Below are 16,632 nucleotides of genomic sequence, written 5' to 3'. Positions count from 1 at the left end.
CAAGTAATTTTCCCAAGCAAAGCTTAAATACACGAGAGCAATAACACATAAGGTATACATGTGAAGTATGACAAAAAGTAAATAAATAAACTTGAGTATTGAAGTGAGACAGGTTCAAATTTGATACTTGATGCTCCAATTTAATTTAATATAAGTGAGAACTTGATCACTTTAGATGCACTTGCTGAGATTTGGGTTCCTAATCTGTAACCTGGGAAAGATATCTCTGTCCTTGTATGGTTGCTTTATTACCCCAAAGTAATTTGCATAAAGGGAAAAGTAACACCTAGAGTACCTCAATATCAGGAACAGTGTAACATTCTTTTCTGATGCTTTTAAATAAACACTATGTTAATTGTTGATAATTCTAACAAATAGGAAATATTGGTCTATAAATATTAACTTCTTCTCAATGATTTCTTGCCAATGTGGTTGGGTACCATCAGATTAGATCATACAAATGACTTTTATTTTGTGCAGAAAACTCATTCTGGAGGCATCTTATTCCACTTAGGAGTTCAAAATTTTAATTTTCCTCTCCTTTAATTTGGCTTTCCATTTTGAAAGAACATAATGTAAACATTTTATATCAAACTTCAGAATTCCCATGAAACTAACAAAATGATATATTTTAAAGTGTAATCATTGTGTTGTTACTAAGATAATAATAATATAATAAAATATTAATTTCCATCCATGATTATACTTACCTTATTTAATTGCACATAAATTGGCAAATAGATAAAGTTCAAAACTGAAATTGATAAAAGTGTATAAAATACACTTTCAATAGGGGTTTTCATTTTAATGAGCTCTATATTGTTAGAAGCATATTATTATGTTAACATACCATTCTCTCTATAACTTCCTACCAAGATAAAGGACTCTCAGTAAAAAATATGATCTGGTGAGAAAAAAAAGAAATAATGAAAGCAAACTTGGTTGCTTATCCCTCAAATAATCCAATGGATCCAAGGCATCTAAGAGATAGACATCAGAACTGCATAATAAATAATTAACCTAAACCAATTGCAATATACTTGTGGGTATCTATAATGAAAGTATGGTTTTTAAGTATAGTTTATGTGTAGCTACCATATATTTTATTATATGTGTTTACCTCACATATGTGTGTGTATACATGGGAGGTGAATATATATACACACACACACACAATAATTACATTGTCTTTCTGCAACATCAACTAAGCCCTTTTATTTTTTTAATTTTAATTTTTTTTAACCAGGGATTGAACCCAGGGTGCTTAAATACTGAACCACATCCCCAGTCCTTTTTAAATTTTATTTTTTTAAATTTTGAGACAGGTTCTTGCTAAGTTGCTGAGACTGGCTTTAAAAATGACATTCTCCTGCCTCAGCCTCCCAATTTGCTGGGATTATAGGTGTGTGCCACCATAAACAATTCCTTCTTTCTTAATACAAGGACCACTGAAGATCTTAGCTATTCTTATGCACTAGTTGACATCATCAACTAACATCCATATTTGGTGAGCTCCTACATATCTCTGTATGAAGTCTATTTCTTTCTCCAATCCCTAATAAATCTGCCTCCATATTAATTTCTCTGACTTAAGCTAATTATTTTTTTCTTGTTTTTATTTGTCCCTGCAATAAATTATGTGACATATTCTGTTTCAAACATTTACATATAAATCAATTTTATTTTGATTTTGTGCATTTCTCAGGGAATAAATTACATCTAATAAATTATATCGAATCTATTTTCCTATTTGAAATCTACTCTTACTGAGCATCTGTCGGTACTCAATAATTTAGTGAATGAAAATTGAATAAATAGTGGAAATAGGAAATGAAAAAAACAACAAAAATATGGATCTACTCTGTGGCCTTGTTTTTGTTTTTTGTCAGATATAATGAAAAAACTAGTGTGCTAAAACTATACCTTCCAGTTCAATATCTATTTAAATATGATTCTAAATATAGAATCCTTTAATGCCTATATCACTTACATAAACACAGTTGAATAAATCAGAACTTAAAAACTTGAAATAGAAATGTAGATTACCCATTTGAATATATACATTTATAATGACATTAGAAAGCTTAATATTTTGAGAGCCACAAGTAATCAAAATAGATACAGAGCTTTTACCTTTTTAAATGAAATGTCAGATGCCTATATCCTAGATTTTTAAACTTTAATTTTCTGTTAAAACACCAAATACTTAATACAAGCTTCAAGTTTCTTCATACACAAGCTTTAAGGGATAGATAGGTTAGCAGTAATAGAGTTAAAAGTTTCTGAATCCTGTGATTAATTTTCTAACTTAAAAGTGGGATTTTAATTTTATTAGTGATGTTTTCTTCCTTATCTGTTACCTCCAAATAATTTGCTTTGCTCAAGCATTCTACATCTTCCTGATTTATGATATAACTTTTCTTTAAAATTACTTTTAAATTTTGCTATTAATATAAGATTTTCTAGTACATATAATTTGACTTTGTTAAAAAAAGGATAAGTGTAAAATTTGATTCTATAGATTTTCAAGACAACATTTTAAAGTGTCCTAAAGCAAAGTTTTAAATGTAATATGCAAAAGAAGTATTGATTATGAGAGGATATTTAAGTATTATTTAGAATTATAAATATCATGTCATATGTTTAAGCACTTAAACAAATATCCACCAAAATTTTTGTACTTTTTCAAATTTTCAAATGTCTTCAAATTATTTTGTATTTTGTGGTTGTATCTTTTATTCATATAACTTTTTATATCTAAAGATCTGGTTCTAAGATGCACAATATATTCTTGAACTCATAAATCATTTCTCTATATTAGAAATAAAAGTTACTCATAATTCAATAATGAAAACAGCATAAATTAGCATTTTATGATGCCATTGATACACAACATTGGTCTTTTGCTTTCTTCTGAGATTTTGTCGATTTGTCTTTTTAAAAAATTATACTAGGGATTCACCCGTCACCCTCAATGCCTTGTACATACTAGGCAAGCACTCTATTGTTGAATCCATCAACAGCTATTTTTGAATATTATTTTGAGACAAGGTTTTACTAAGTTGCTGAGTGTGGCTTCAAACCTGTGGTCCTACCTCAGGCTCCCATGTAGCTGGGATTATAGGTAATGTAATACCATGCCTGGTTTCCATTTACCTTTTAACATGTTTCTGATATTTTGCTTTCATTGCAGTACCCATATCCTATTTCCCTTTTCAATTTTTTTCTGTAATTTATGTCATGACTAGGCTACTATTTCAATTTAATTAACAATATTTTATGTGGATATCATAATAAAGGTAGAATATTCTAATCACCAATATCAAAAATTAAAATGTAACAATTAACTTCTTATTAAAAGGGAGAAATAATATACTTTTTTATATTATTATTTATTTCTTCCTAAATTTTCTTGATAGACTAGCCATTTTTCTCTTTTTCAGAAATAATATTTAAATTATTTTAAAATTTGTAATTAAAATTATTTTTCCTTAGTTTTTTTCTAAATATTTTCTTTCTTCATGCTCAATTGACTTCTATTTGCTTCTTAACTTCTTTTACTTGTTTAATACCAATTGTCTATTCTTATGAATCAGGCTGTATTATTGTCTATATCTATGAATAATAGTGATAAATTATTTGTAGGAGAGGTCATACCACTTTATATTTTTGCCAGTATTATATGAAGATTCAAATTTTTTCTCACATTCTTAATGCTGGTAATTTTGATATGATATTTGGCCAAATTATTTGATGTATATTTTATCTCACTCTTTTTAATGTGCTTTAACTATTTAATAGTTTGGGCATGACTACATAGATTTTATGAGGCACATGAACTTTTGTTCTTAAGACACTGCAAGTTACAACTTCGTATTTTAGTTGGTCTTTTCTAAATTATATTGGAGAATCATTTCGCAAAGTCTGGGTAATTTTCATTTATCTAACTGCATTATAGGAATTTATCATCTTCTCTTTGTATGGATAAGTTTTTTATTTTTTGTAATTTTATAATTATAGTATTTTCTACACCAGGTAAATAAATTTTATATGAAGCTTTTTTATAGTTTGAACTTTCACATTTAATTGCTTAATCTACCTAGAATTGACATCAGCATATGAAGTGAGGTAGGGATATTATAATTTTTAAATAAAGTTAATGAGGTTTCTTGGTAATGCTTACTAAATAGTATATGGTTTCCAGGTCGATTTTTAAATCAGCCCTATTATCTGTTTTTTTTTATTCTTGGATTTGTGTATGGGTGTTTCAAGGTTCTCTCTTATCTTTCATTTATCATTATTTCTTTTCTTTTAATTAATATAATGTTTAACTCGTAATATTGAGTAAGTCAAGACTGCCCCCATTTAACTTATTTATTAAAGTCTTAATTATTATAATATTTCTTTCATATAATTTTCATTCAACTTTACATGCCTCATGGAAAAAGTCTATTATTTCTGCATGAAATTCTTTGAATTGATGAATTCTTAAGTCAGAATCAGTGAACAAAATATCTCTCTCCACTTATTTGATAGTTACCAATCAAGTTTTACACTTGCCTCAGTAAAAATGTTACACCTTTTTTTGTTAATTTTTAGATATATTGAATGAATATTAATTAAGCAAATAATTATAAAATGGCACTTTTAACTGTTGTTTTAGGTCTATTGAAATGCAACTAGCTCAATACAGTTCAGAAACTTTCTAAAATATCTTACTACTTATAAATCTCTTTTGGATGATACTGCAGAATTTTCAAAGAAATATATAATCATAAATTCAAGCAATCTTATCTTCCTTCTTATCATCTTCATTTTTATTCTTATCATCATATCATACTGAAATATAATGAGGATTCATTGAACCTTATATATAATTTATATCAGAAATCATTCTTTTTATGGGAACTCTTAATTCAAAATATTTTTGTTGTGTAGGTTTTGACTTCTTTTATACAGGGAACATTATTTTCATATAGAAGGTATTACACACCCCAAATATAATTCTTTTTTAATATTTATTTCTTTTTTAGTTGTATACAATGCCATTATTTTTATTTATTTACTTTTATATAGTGCTGAGGATCAAACCCCCAGCGCCTCACAATCCCAACCCTAAATTTAATTCTTGATATAAGAATTAACTCTGAATGAAAAGAAAAATGTAATATCCCTCCCACTCAAATGAGAGCAAGTGACTATATATCCTTTGAACAATTTTTATTGCATTTTTAAAAATCTCTATAAGCAAAAATAACTTTCCTGATTTCTAATTTAGGAAAGCCGCTCCCCCTGCCCCCTCAGGGTATAGCCTTCCTGTCACCCAGTTATTTCTTCAGTTTTATCCAATCATGTTTGAATAGTGTCAGCTTAATAAATGGTCAAGGAACACATGTATACACTATTCTCCCCCTGCACTTGTTTTCTAGTCCTCTTCTTTATAGGGATTTTCTAATATTATGTTAATTACAGTATATTACCAATTGACCTGATATGGACAGACTTTTTTTTTATCATTCCCTTGTTTAACAACTTCCCTTTTATATTTGAGCCAAAATCTCTTCAATTTTATTATGGGAAAAACTCATGCCACTGTAAAGTGAATCTTTCTTTCCTTAACACATTTCTTTATTCTTGATGTCTTATTCATTTAAAGTACTATGTGACATCCTTACATATGGCAGCTTCTTTCCCCAGTCACTCATTATATTTCCAATACAGAGATGTCAAATCATGATACATAGGTGATAGTCATATGTTGTGGGTTGTGAAATAAGAAATCTGGTTATTATGGTTTTCAACATATTGTAATTATCCAATGAAAGTGGAGTTTAAGTGTCAGGAGATTTCTTGTTGGGAAAAATTGGGGGAAACTGTCAGTAGTTAGTGACCAGTTTTTCACACTATCTTCTGTCTGGTTGGCCTGCTTCCCCAGTAGTAATACTTGACTACCTGTATACACCATTTGATTTTCTTATGGTTGTTGGTGTACCTCTTAGTTTTTGTCTGTCTTTCAATCTATCTCTCTCTCTCTCACTCTCTCTCTCTCTTTCTTTCTTTTTTTTTTTCCTTCAAAGGGATTCTAGTGCATTCCTAAATAGATGTACGTTAGTTTCTCTATCCTTTATTTGAGGAAATATCAATGGAGTTTTACAGAAAGCTTCCTATCTACTTTATTTTGTAATAGTTAATTCTTGCAATTATTGAAATCAACAACATATTTGTCAGAAATTTGTCTCTGGTCTCATTTCTTTACATTTCTGTACTTTTCATCGCTAGGGCAGGCTTAACCTCTTTTACAAATCCTTTCATTATGGTAGGGGCACTGGAAACAAAATATGTGTCTATGCCCAACTTGCAAATTTTTGCAAGGATTTCTCTATCCATACTTTTCATAACTACTTATTCTCAGACAAGATTAGTTCTGGATTTTCTAACATAAGCTAAAATGGTTCTTTGAATGAGTATTCTGAGTCTTGTTGAAGCACAACTACTATCTGTGCCCTTGACACTTCCCTAAGCTTATGTTTTTCAGGTGCCATTTATTTTCATCACTGTTCTTCTCTGTCAATTTTATAGTTTAGGTATAAGATGACCCCAGAAGCTCATGTGTGAAACAACTCAAGTAGGTTCAGAGAAGAAATGATTAGATGATTAGAGGTGTGATCCAACCAGTGGATTAATCTCCTGATAGGGATTAACTGGGTGGTAACTGAAGACAAGTAGGGTGTGGCTGGATTTTGGGATTTATACTTTGCCTCTGATTCTGGTGAGTGGAACTCTCTCTCTCTCTGCTTCCTGGTGCAATGTTCTGAACTACCTTCCTCTACCATACCCTTCTGCATCACCTCCAGCACAGAGCAATGGAGTTGGCCATCAGTGGACTGAGACATCTGGAATCATGAGTGCCAAATAAACTTTTCGTCTGCTAAAATAGTTTTTGTCAGATTTTTTTTATTCTAGAGATTTAAAAAAATGACTAAAACAATAACCATTCAAACAATGAAGCAGGTTAGCTAATTACAAAGAGATTATTGTTACACCAGAACTAGAGAGAAGAACACAAAACAGGTGTATAGAATACTTTAATATGTCCTCTTTTCTGAACAAATAAAATAAGAGTCTACACTTATCACTTTGTAAACTAAGAGCCTTAACTTCATTTTTTTTTCCTGATCTATTTTGTCTTGAATTTGGACATTCCCCCCAAAGGCTCATATATTGAAAGCATGGTTTCCAATGCAGAAAGGTTCAGAGGTGGGATTTCTTGGCAATGATTGAATCATGAGGGTTCTATTCTCCTAAGTGGATTAATCCATTTGATGGATTCATACCTGAATGGGACCTTGTTAGAGGAAGTGGGTCATTGCAAGTATGCCTTAGGGTTAGTCTTTTCTCCAGGTTTCTTCATATTCATATTCTCTCTCTCTCTCTCTCTCTCTCTCTCTCTCTCTCTCTCTCTCTCTCTCACACACACACACATGCACACACACACCCCCACACACACCTACCTGAATTGCATGAGTTGAGTATCTTTCCTATGTCATGCCCTCAACCATGTTGGTTTACCTCACCTCAGACCAAGAGCGATGGAATCAGCCCAACATTGACTGAATTTTCTGAAACCATGAGCCAAAAATAAACTTCTAAATCATTCTTGTCACATATTTTGGTCAAAGCAATGAAAGGCTGACTGACACGTGATCCTAGTGTTGTCTTCTTTTACTAAATTTCAAAGTGGTGACCCACTGTATTTTGAATATTTAGGTATGTGTAACTCATCTTGGTAATATTGATAGGGTTTTGTGATTATTCATAAGTCTGGTATGGTATTCTTACTTGTAATTACCAAGTAGGTAGCCAAACCCAGACTGACTTCTTCAGCTTCATACACACTAACCATGTGTCAACCCTATACATATACCTGAATATACACATGCACATACATTAAGCATATTTAAAATATTTTATAACAATTTATGAATAAACTATTTTTATAAATTTAATGGTTGAAATAAGTAGCATTAATTGCATTTCATTTGCCATATATAAAATACTTTTCAAAAATATCATTTGTATAGAATTTTGAGAAAAACTGCACTAACTATCCTTATGCATACCTCCTGTGCACATGTACAAGATTTTGTCTAGATGTACTCATAGGGGTGGAATTGCTGGGGCATAACTTACTTGCAACTTCATATTTACTAGATACAGCCAAATGATTCTTGGCATCTGTAGTATCGAAGTTCACTTTTAATAATATAAGTCAGTTTCAATTATTCCATGTCTTTTTCAATTATTGATAATATCTGATATATCATTCGACATTTATTTGTCTAATTAACTGCCTGAAAAAATGATGTTGTGGTTTTTGTTTTGAATCTCCTGAATGAATCTGGTATGAAGTTTTTATTATGGGCTTCAGTCTAAAGGGTATGGCATGAAAAGGGAGAACACAATCCTAATCATGAGAAATGCTTTAGGCAAATTCCATTGAGGAACATTTTCTAAATGTGTGACCATTACTTTTCAAAACTGTTATGGTGATCAAAACAAAAAAAAAGTCTTAAAAAACTATGCAAAGGAGCTTAAGAGACTAAGGAAACATAATGACTAAAGGCAATATGGAACTCTTGATCAGAAGAAGGACATTAGGAGAGAAATTAGAGAAATAATGCATCAATATTTGCTCATTTAGATCTATCTACTGTAATGTTTTTAAAGTAGTAAGAAATGTACCCTTGTTGTACAAGATGTTAATAATAATGTAAATTGAGTGTGTGATACACAAGAACTCTCATTATTGTCTTGGCAAATTTTAAATATATGTAAAATGTACTCAAAAATAAATATCACAAATAGTTAAAATTCAAATTTTGTATATTTTTTTTCTAGCTCTGTTACTTGACTGACTGGCTCTACTGGGGAACATAGTCAAATTGGAATAGAGTAGCAGTTTGGACTTTTAAAGGATGCAAGCTGTTTTAAAGGTAGGTTGCAATTAAATCTTATCAAAATGTGTGATTTTAAGCTCTTAATAAATACTTAAAATTTTACATTATAGTTAAGATTTATTTAAACATATTTCAATATAAATTGAAATAGTAAAATATTGATTGTACTATATATGTTTGACAAAAACACTACAAAATTATGAAACTTTAGTAATCTTTCTTTATCAAGGAGTCTATATGTTTTAATCCCATATTGTATTTTTATCATGTTCTTTATTTGTATCCAGATATGAGAAGACCAGATAGTTATTTGCCTCTTAAAAACCATAAACTAATTTCCCTCTTTTATATTCTGTTTCCATGGTATTTTGACTACTCTTTCATAATTAGCAGATATTACATTTGTTAAATTGGATGTGTCTCATTTCAAAGGCAAACATCATATGAAGCTCTCATTCAGAAAACAGATTCAAAGTCACATATTTTCTTGCCTTTATAAATATTAATATGGTTCATACTATGCAATTGTTTCTTTTGCTGACAATTGTAAGCTGCTTTTACTTTGCTGAAGGCAAGGATCTAAACTCTGATATTTAACTCTTACAGTTAATCCACATGGACACAATAATTAAAGAGCCATGCTAACACTCCTCATCTGGATATACTAGAGTCTATTCTTAGGATGTTGTTCAAAATAACCTTGATATTCACAGTTCCCAATCAGTAATTGATTAGAATCAGACATTAATTTAACAACTCAAAAAGAAAAGGTTAAGGAGATAAGGCCAGTATGTATAAACTAATATGTCTTCTAAATCTTACTGTGATATTTGTTTAAATTCAGTTCCTGTCCCTATTCATTAAATACAAAATACATATTTATTTTATATCAACAAATCTCAAGTGCCTAAACAAACACAAACTTTAGATAAATTTTCAAGATTAGAAGATGTAATCAACCTCTTTGTATCTCAGATATTATAGTATCTATCACCTGGGCTCATCTTTTTTGACTATCAATTTATTTTCATTAATATTTAAAATTTTCAATCTTGATGTTGCCAAATCCTTGAATTACAGAAAAATTGAATCATTTTTAACATATATGCACTTTAATAGCTTTAGAGGAGGGTTTTAGTACAGATTTCATATATATATATATACACACACACACACAGGATAAGAGAGATTAATAATTCTAATTTAATTCCTATAATGGGCAACTTGTTCTTCTCGCACAGCCCATGATTATAGCAACCTAAATATTATGTGTGGTACAACCATGAATAATAAATTAATTTCATGCTGGGATTTTGGCTCAGTGGTAGAGCGCTCACCTAGCATGGGCGGAACCCTGGGTTCGATTCTCAGCGCCACATAAAAATAAAAGGTATTGTGTTGTGTCCATCTACAAAAAAAAAAAAAAATTCTCGCTGTCTCTTTCTCTCTGTCTCTCTCCTTTATAAAATTAATTAATTAATTTCAAAGGCTTCTAATTTATTATTATTTATCTATTTTTACTTATTTGGTTGTGCTAGTATTGAATTTAGGGTCTAGCATGTGGTAAGCAAGAAGTTTACCACTGAACAATGCCTCCGCCTCATTCTAATGATGAATGCAACTCTTCTTCTGAAGCCTTATAAAGCATTAAATCATCTAAAGGTTCAAATATAAGAGCAGGAGAACACTTTTCTCAACTCTCCTTCGGTTCTTCCTGTGCTAAAAAAGTTAAAAATAAATAAAAGACATGAATAATTATTTGATGTAGAATGATTTAAAAATAATAAATGTAAAGAAATTGGTATGTTCACACCTTTTCTCCTATAATACAATTCATATTAAAACAGAAGATATTATGAGACAATACTGTTTCTTTTTTTCCTTTTAATATAAGGAGCAAACTTCATACATGAAAATAGATCTGAAAAATAATGTTACTGGAATGTCATAATAAAATAGAGTGACATTGGATAACAGTGAAGATTCATATGTATAATCAAATAGCTTTAAAGTTTTTTTTTTCAATGAAATTCATTGTCTTTTCTATAATTTAATTTTGAAAAGAAAAACTCCCTGGGGCCCATTTACAATCCTACCACCAACTTTACAAATTATTTCTTGAACAATGATAGAAGGGAATGTTCTTCTATTAACATTTTACAAAACTTGCTGCTTGTTTTACCCACTTCTCAGGTATATTCATGATTCTCTGGTAGGTATGAATTGATTGTGTATCATACAATAAAAGAAATGAAACCATAACCTTTTTTGTGGTCAAATAGCAGTCTTTGATAAATTATAGAATATGTTTTTTTTCCCAATAATACAAAAAAAAATAAATATAAGGTCAGCATTTTTTCTGCCTGTAATGGTTGAAATGGGTAGGAAAACAGAGACAGGAGGATTTTGGCTGAACTGTAAAGAGAAATGGAGAAAAATGCATATAAAAGAGGATATAGATACATAAGTCATAAAGATTTTTACTATTATTTTATGATTGATGAATTTTAAAGGCTTTGAAGAGGCAGGAAATGAAATGTGTGTCAAATATGAGACTATTTGGCAGATAAATCTACAAGAGTAGACCTAGGTAATGAAGAAACTTGAATGAAATTTTAAAATGTCTGACCCGTGGGTTTTATGTGGTTTGTGCTGTGGAATCATGTTTTGTTGCTCTTGTTCCTTTTGAATGTAGAAAAACAATCTGAACAGGTGTGTGTACCTGTCTGTTCCTGCATGTGTGTATATAAGAGGATCATTGTTTACAATGTATTGGGAGATCACATGTTTCTGATATTTTGAGAGCACAAGTTAATTTTATTAACTAATAATGTAGTTTCATTATTCTATCCTGTGAAATATTTGAGAAAAGTATGTGTATATAATTTGTATTTAAGACATTTATTTGTCCAGAGATACATTTAAAGAGTATAGTGTTTTAAGTGAATAGAATTCTTCAGGATTCATGGATATTGCATGTTGAAGATGAGACGAAGGGTATCAGCCTAAAGAAAGTTTTGGAAATGAGCTGTTGGCTGACACAAGCACACAGATAAAGGATATATCTTTTAAAACTCAAGTCTTCAGGGCATTGGTGTGAATATCAGGTCTTGACCCTCCGTGAACACCAAATCTCAACAGTGATGAGGTGAAACAGAAATGATGGAAACACAGAGGGAATGGCTGAGCTGCTCAGCCAGGGGTGGATTTGAGCATTTATGGTTTTAGTGCTCATAGCACCCTGCTGAGTTGACAATAGGGTTCGAAAAAAAAAAAAAAAAAAGAATTGCAGAGCCATCTGTCTTTTGAAAAAACGTACTTTGTAAACCACAAGTAGAAATCATCTTGTACATTTTGTTAGTGCCGTTTCTCCCTGAGGAGATATTGTTTGGCTTGTAATTAGCACATCCGAAGAAAATAAATGTGGGGATACTTCTAATTTTGGCAATTGTCAAAGGTTAATAACTTGAGACATGCCTATTAGAATTTCACAATGGACTTGTCATTGGGAACTATGATTCATCATCCACTTAGAATAACAAGGATGGGAAAGAAAGGAAACTACAGAAGCAGTTGACTACTTCCACTTAGACTCTGTCAGACTTTTTATTCAAAAGAAATAGATGTTCCAGTTCCTCACAGTGGCTGCAAAACTCCAGGGTTATTAAGCAAGTTTACTACAGGCAATATAAGCAGGAAAAAAAAAAAATCTAAAAATGCTATCCAATCTTTCATGAATTTGCCTTTATTTAATTTGGTATTTCTTTGTTTATTTTATTTTATTTTTAATTTTAAAGAATCATAGGTCACAAGATGCTAATTAAATCTTCCACAGAAAATTAGGGTGTTTAATTCCAAGGAACATATATTCAATTAAGTTTAAAAGTCACTCTCTTTCTGTGACTCTTATGCTATCCTTTAAATAAATATGAGAGACATACATAAACAAGAAATTTGTTATTTGTTTCATAAATCTTTGACATTACCCTGCTTTTATGTCATGCTGTTTTGATACTATGTGACAGGTCATGACCCGGGTCAGTGTGCTATCATTCAGGTTAACTTAGAATTTCCTTAGTACATAAGCAAGTAACCGCATACAAGCTCTTTGTTTTATTAAAATAAAAAATACTGCAAGAGAGATGAAGAGAATGCTTGGTTATGGTCTACGGGACAACAATCCATAATTTACTTTGCAGATGTCTGTGTAATTTAAGCAGCAGGCAGAACAGCCACACAGTTGTAGCTGCTCTAGGGAAAGGATACCAAGAGGCTCATAAATCATGATGAGGATTAAAAGCAATGAGCATTCATCTTCCTAACCTCCTAAGACAATACGGGAAAGCCAAGTATAAGACCATACAGAGCATAGAATCTCAGTACAGGGATAAAGGTGTCAGGCTTTTATTTGTCTCAATTAGACTCGACCTCCCATTTGCAAGTCAGTAGAATATAATTTTAAAGTTTATTAAAAAGAGGCCTCTTCCACAACAAACTAAATTTTTTGAGTGATAAAAAATATTTGAGGGCAATATATAAATTGAGTCAAATTATACCCAGATATTAATAATTTTCTTAGATTGAGCTTATTTCCTCTTGGACAATTCATAGAAAATAACCTTACTAATAACTAGTCTATGAAGATTGTCATGTTCAGCTGAACATTTTTAAATGGTGGCATGTTATGAGAAAATTCTAGCTTAAGAGTAGTCAAGTGAAGGAGATGCAGACAGCTGGCTCTCTTGCTATGAAATTCAGTAAATAAATGGTCTGTTACTAATTGTTTATATTTAAAAAAATATTCTAATCAAAGGTCTTTGGATGGAAATGAGTAAATAATACACAGAGGTTTTGTTTTCTGCAGAAAATTGGAACTATAATCAAATTTTAAAGGTTTAAAAAAATACTGATTTATTAGTTTTTCCAGTCTTCTTTTAAATCAAATTCATGATAAAACTGAATTTACTAATTCTACAAAAATACAAGGTTGGCGAAAAAAGTAATGTAATCACTTATTGAAGGACAATTATGACCCTGTTTTGTAGGACACAAATAGATTTCAGTCTCTGATTCCATAGTTTAATATCAAATATCCCTTGGCAAATATTCTTTTGTTTATTTGTTTGTTTTGGTACTGGGGATTGAACCACAGAGCACTTTACTTCTGATCTACATCCTCAGCCCCATTTGTTTGTTTTGAGACAGGGTCTTGCAAACTTTCCCAGGCTAGCCTAAAACTTGAGATCCTTCTGCCACAACACCATGCCCAGCTACAATGCTTTTTTTTTTTTTAAATTTTTTATGTAGTCTTTAATTAATTATTTTAGTTAAGGAGAGCTGTAGTATATAATTAATACAGAGTAGCATATAATTATTTCTTTTTCATTCTTTATAGAGAGATGGCTACACTGCTCGATCTTTGAAGACAGGTTGTAAAACATAGCAGATACTAAAATATTGAAATTTTAGCAGTTTCTGTGTTGAATATACATACCCTATACTCAATGTGGGGGGAAAATAACCATCCTTTCAATTTGCTAGGCAATATTACAATACTATAGTACTGTATTTAAATAACTTTTTCACTACTACTTTTCCTTCCTTTGGACAGATAATTTAAATATTTTATGCTTTAATTGAAGATCTTATGATGATTTGAGAGTATACTGACTTTGTTATATTGTACATTATATCAATCACCTTTTCTTTACATTTGATCAATATACCTGACAAAAACAACTTACAAGAGGAAAGTTTATTTGGGAATCTCAGTTTCAGAGTTTCAGTCCAACAACATTGGTTGGCCAACAACATTGCTCTGGGCCCAGAGTGACACTTGGAACATCATGAAAGAAGGGCATGGCAGAGGAAAGCTACTCAGCTCATGGTAGCCAGGAAGTGGACAGAGAGAGAGAGAGCAGGAGGAGCCAGGGATAACATACCAGTGACCCAATTCCTTCAGTGACACCCTAACTGCCTAAGTTACCACCTAGTAATCTATTCAGATAAATAATTCATCAAATGGATTAATCCTCTGATCAGGGTACCATTTTGATCTTGTGATCTAATCATTTTGCCTCATCCATTAACACAAGAACTTTTGAGCACTTCACACATTCAAACCATAACATATATCATTACTGTTAGTTGTTACTTTGTTTTCTTACAGGAGTGTACTGTATTTACCAGTTACCTTTCTAGAGAAGGAGACACAGAACATGGGGACTCATATGTGTTTTCTGCCATATAAAATAAGCCTGAGTACTAAGATAAACAAATGATGAAATTTACTGTCTATATGTGGACAAAAAAATAGACTAAATCACTTTTAAGTTCATAGTAACAAGTATTATTTAGCCACAAAATTCTGGGCCCCAGAATCTACTAATCAATGATGCACTACCATTGAAAAATAACAAATTACTTGTCTCAATATATAAATTGTAAAATAGGGGTAATTAACTTTACTTATCTCAGTATGTATGCTTGTATCAAAAATCAAATTGTGCCCTATGTTCAACTATTATTTGTGAATTGAAAAATTTTTTTAAAGTATTAACCTTAAGTTTTAGGTGGACACAATATCTTTTTGTTTTGTTTTGTTTTGTTGTTTTTCATTCTTTGTGTTTTTTTTTATTGGTTATTTTACATTTTATGTGATGCTCAGGATCAAACCCAGTGCCTTGTGCATGCTAGGCAAGCACTCTACCACTGAGCCACAACCCCAGCCCTGTGAATTGAAAATTTAAATTTTGAAGATGAAAAGAATATATTAGGCAGAAATAATTTATATGTAAAATGTAGGTATTCTTATATGTCTATCTTTTAAATGCCTTTATGAAGTCAATGACATTAAAGCTAATGATAATTATATTTCCACTTTATTTTATTCACAATAATTTTACTTCATCTATAAAAAAATCCAAATGCTTTGGTTTTGAGAATGGATTATAGATTCTATTCATAAATAGTTCTTGAAAGCAGTCTACATATTACTTATTCCAAGAACCTTCTCTGGATGTCAATAAACGCATCAAAAATATTATTAAAAGTTACTGACAATTCTGATGCTTGCATTATTGTGATGAGAACAAAAGCAATCAACTAAACTACCTAATATTTACATTAAAGAAAAATAATTTTAAAGAAAACTACACACACACACACACACACACACACACACACAAGAGAAAATTCAAAATGGTACTAGGCAATTGCTTTATTGCAAAAGGAAGGGAAATGGTGTGGTAGTTTGTAAATTTCGAAAGCATCTTTAGAGAACATCTTCCCAATAAAATAACATTTGAAAAGACTTGAAAGGAATGTGTAAGCCAGATGCAAAAATATCTGATGAAGAGGCTGCCAAAATAACCATATATGTCAAGTCACCAACGTGGTACATATTTCATATGTACAGTTAAAAACCAACAAGAGGACCAGTGTAACTAAAACTGGGAGAGAGGGTAGAAAATCTGTAGGACGTAAGATTGTACAAACTGTGGGCTTTGAAGAACAGTGTAAGGATTTTTTCCTGGGCATGGAAAGCAGTGGAACTGAGCAGAGCCGCACTATGCATGATGCATTTTTTTCTCAGAGGACTTACCTGGTAATAGAGGTGATGATATGCTGTTTGGGAACAGGGTAGAATGACGGTACCATATTTAAATAAATTACA

The 16,632-nt window shown here is 31.0% G+C and overlaps 1 protein-coding gene across 4 annotated transcripts in view; it reads left to right on the top strand.

The window, feature by feature from the left end:
• The window catches only part of Cdh12 (cadherin 12), a 939,290-nt gene that overhangs the window by 288,940 nt on the left and 633,718 nt on the right, over positions 1–16,632 (top strand). For all 4 annotated transcript variants that reach the window (XM_078016895.1, XM_078016900.1, XM_021720037.3 and 1 more), the window contains exon 2: positions 8,899–8,993. The gene's annotated coding sequence lies outside the window, so the exon portion shown is untranslated. The remainder of the gene's footprint in view (positions 1–8,898; positions 8,994–16,632) is intronic.

Source organism: Ictidomys tridecemlineatus, chromosome 1, assembly GCF_052094955.1.
Source record: "Ictidomys tridecemlineatus isolate mIctTri1 chromosome 1, mIctTri1.hap1, whole genome shotgun sequence".
Classification (NCBI taxonomy): Eukaryota; Metazoa; Chordata; class Mammalia; order Rodentia; family Sciuridae; genus Ictidomys; species Ictidomys tridecemlineatus.
This window is presented reverse-complemented; position numbering and strand designations above follow the sequence as displayed.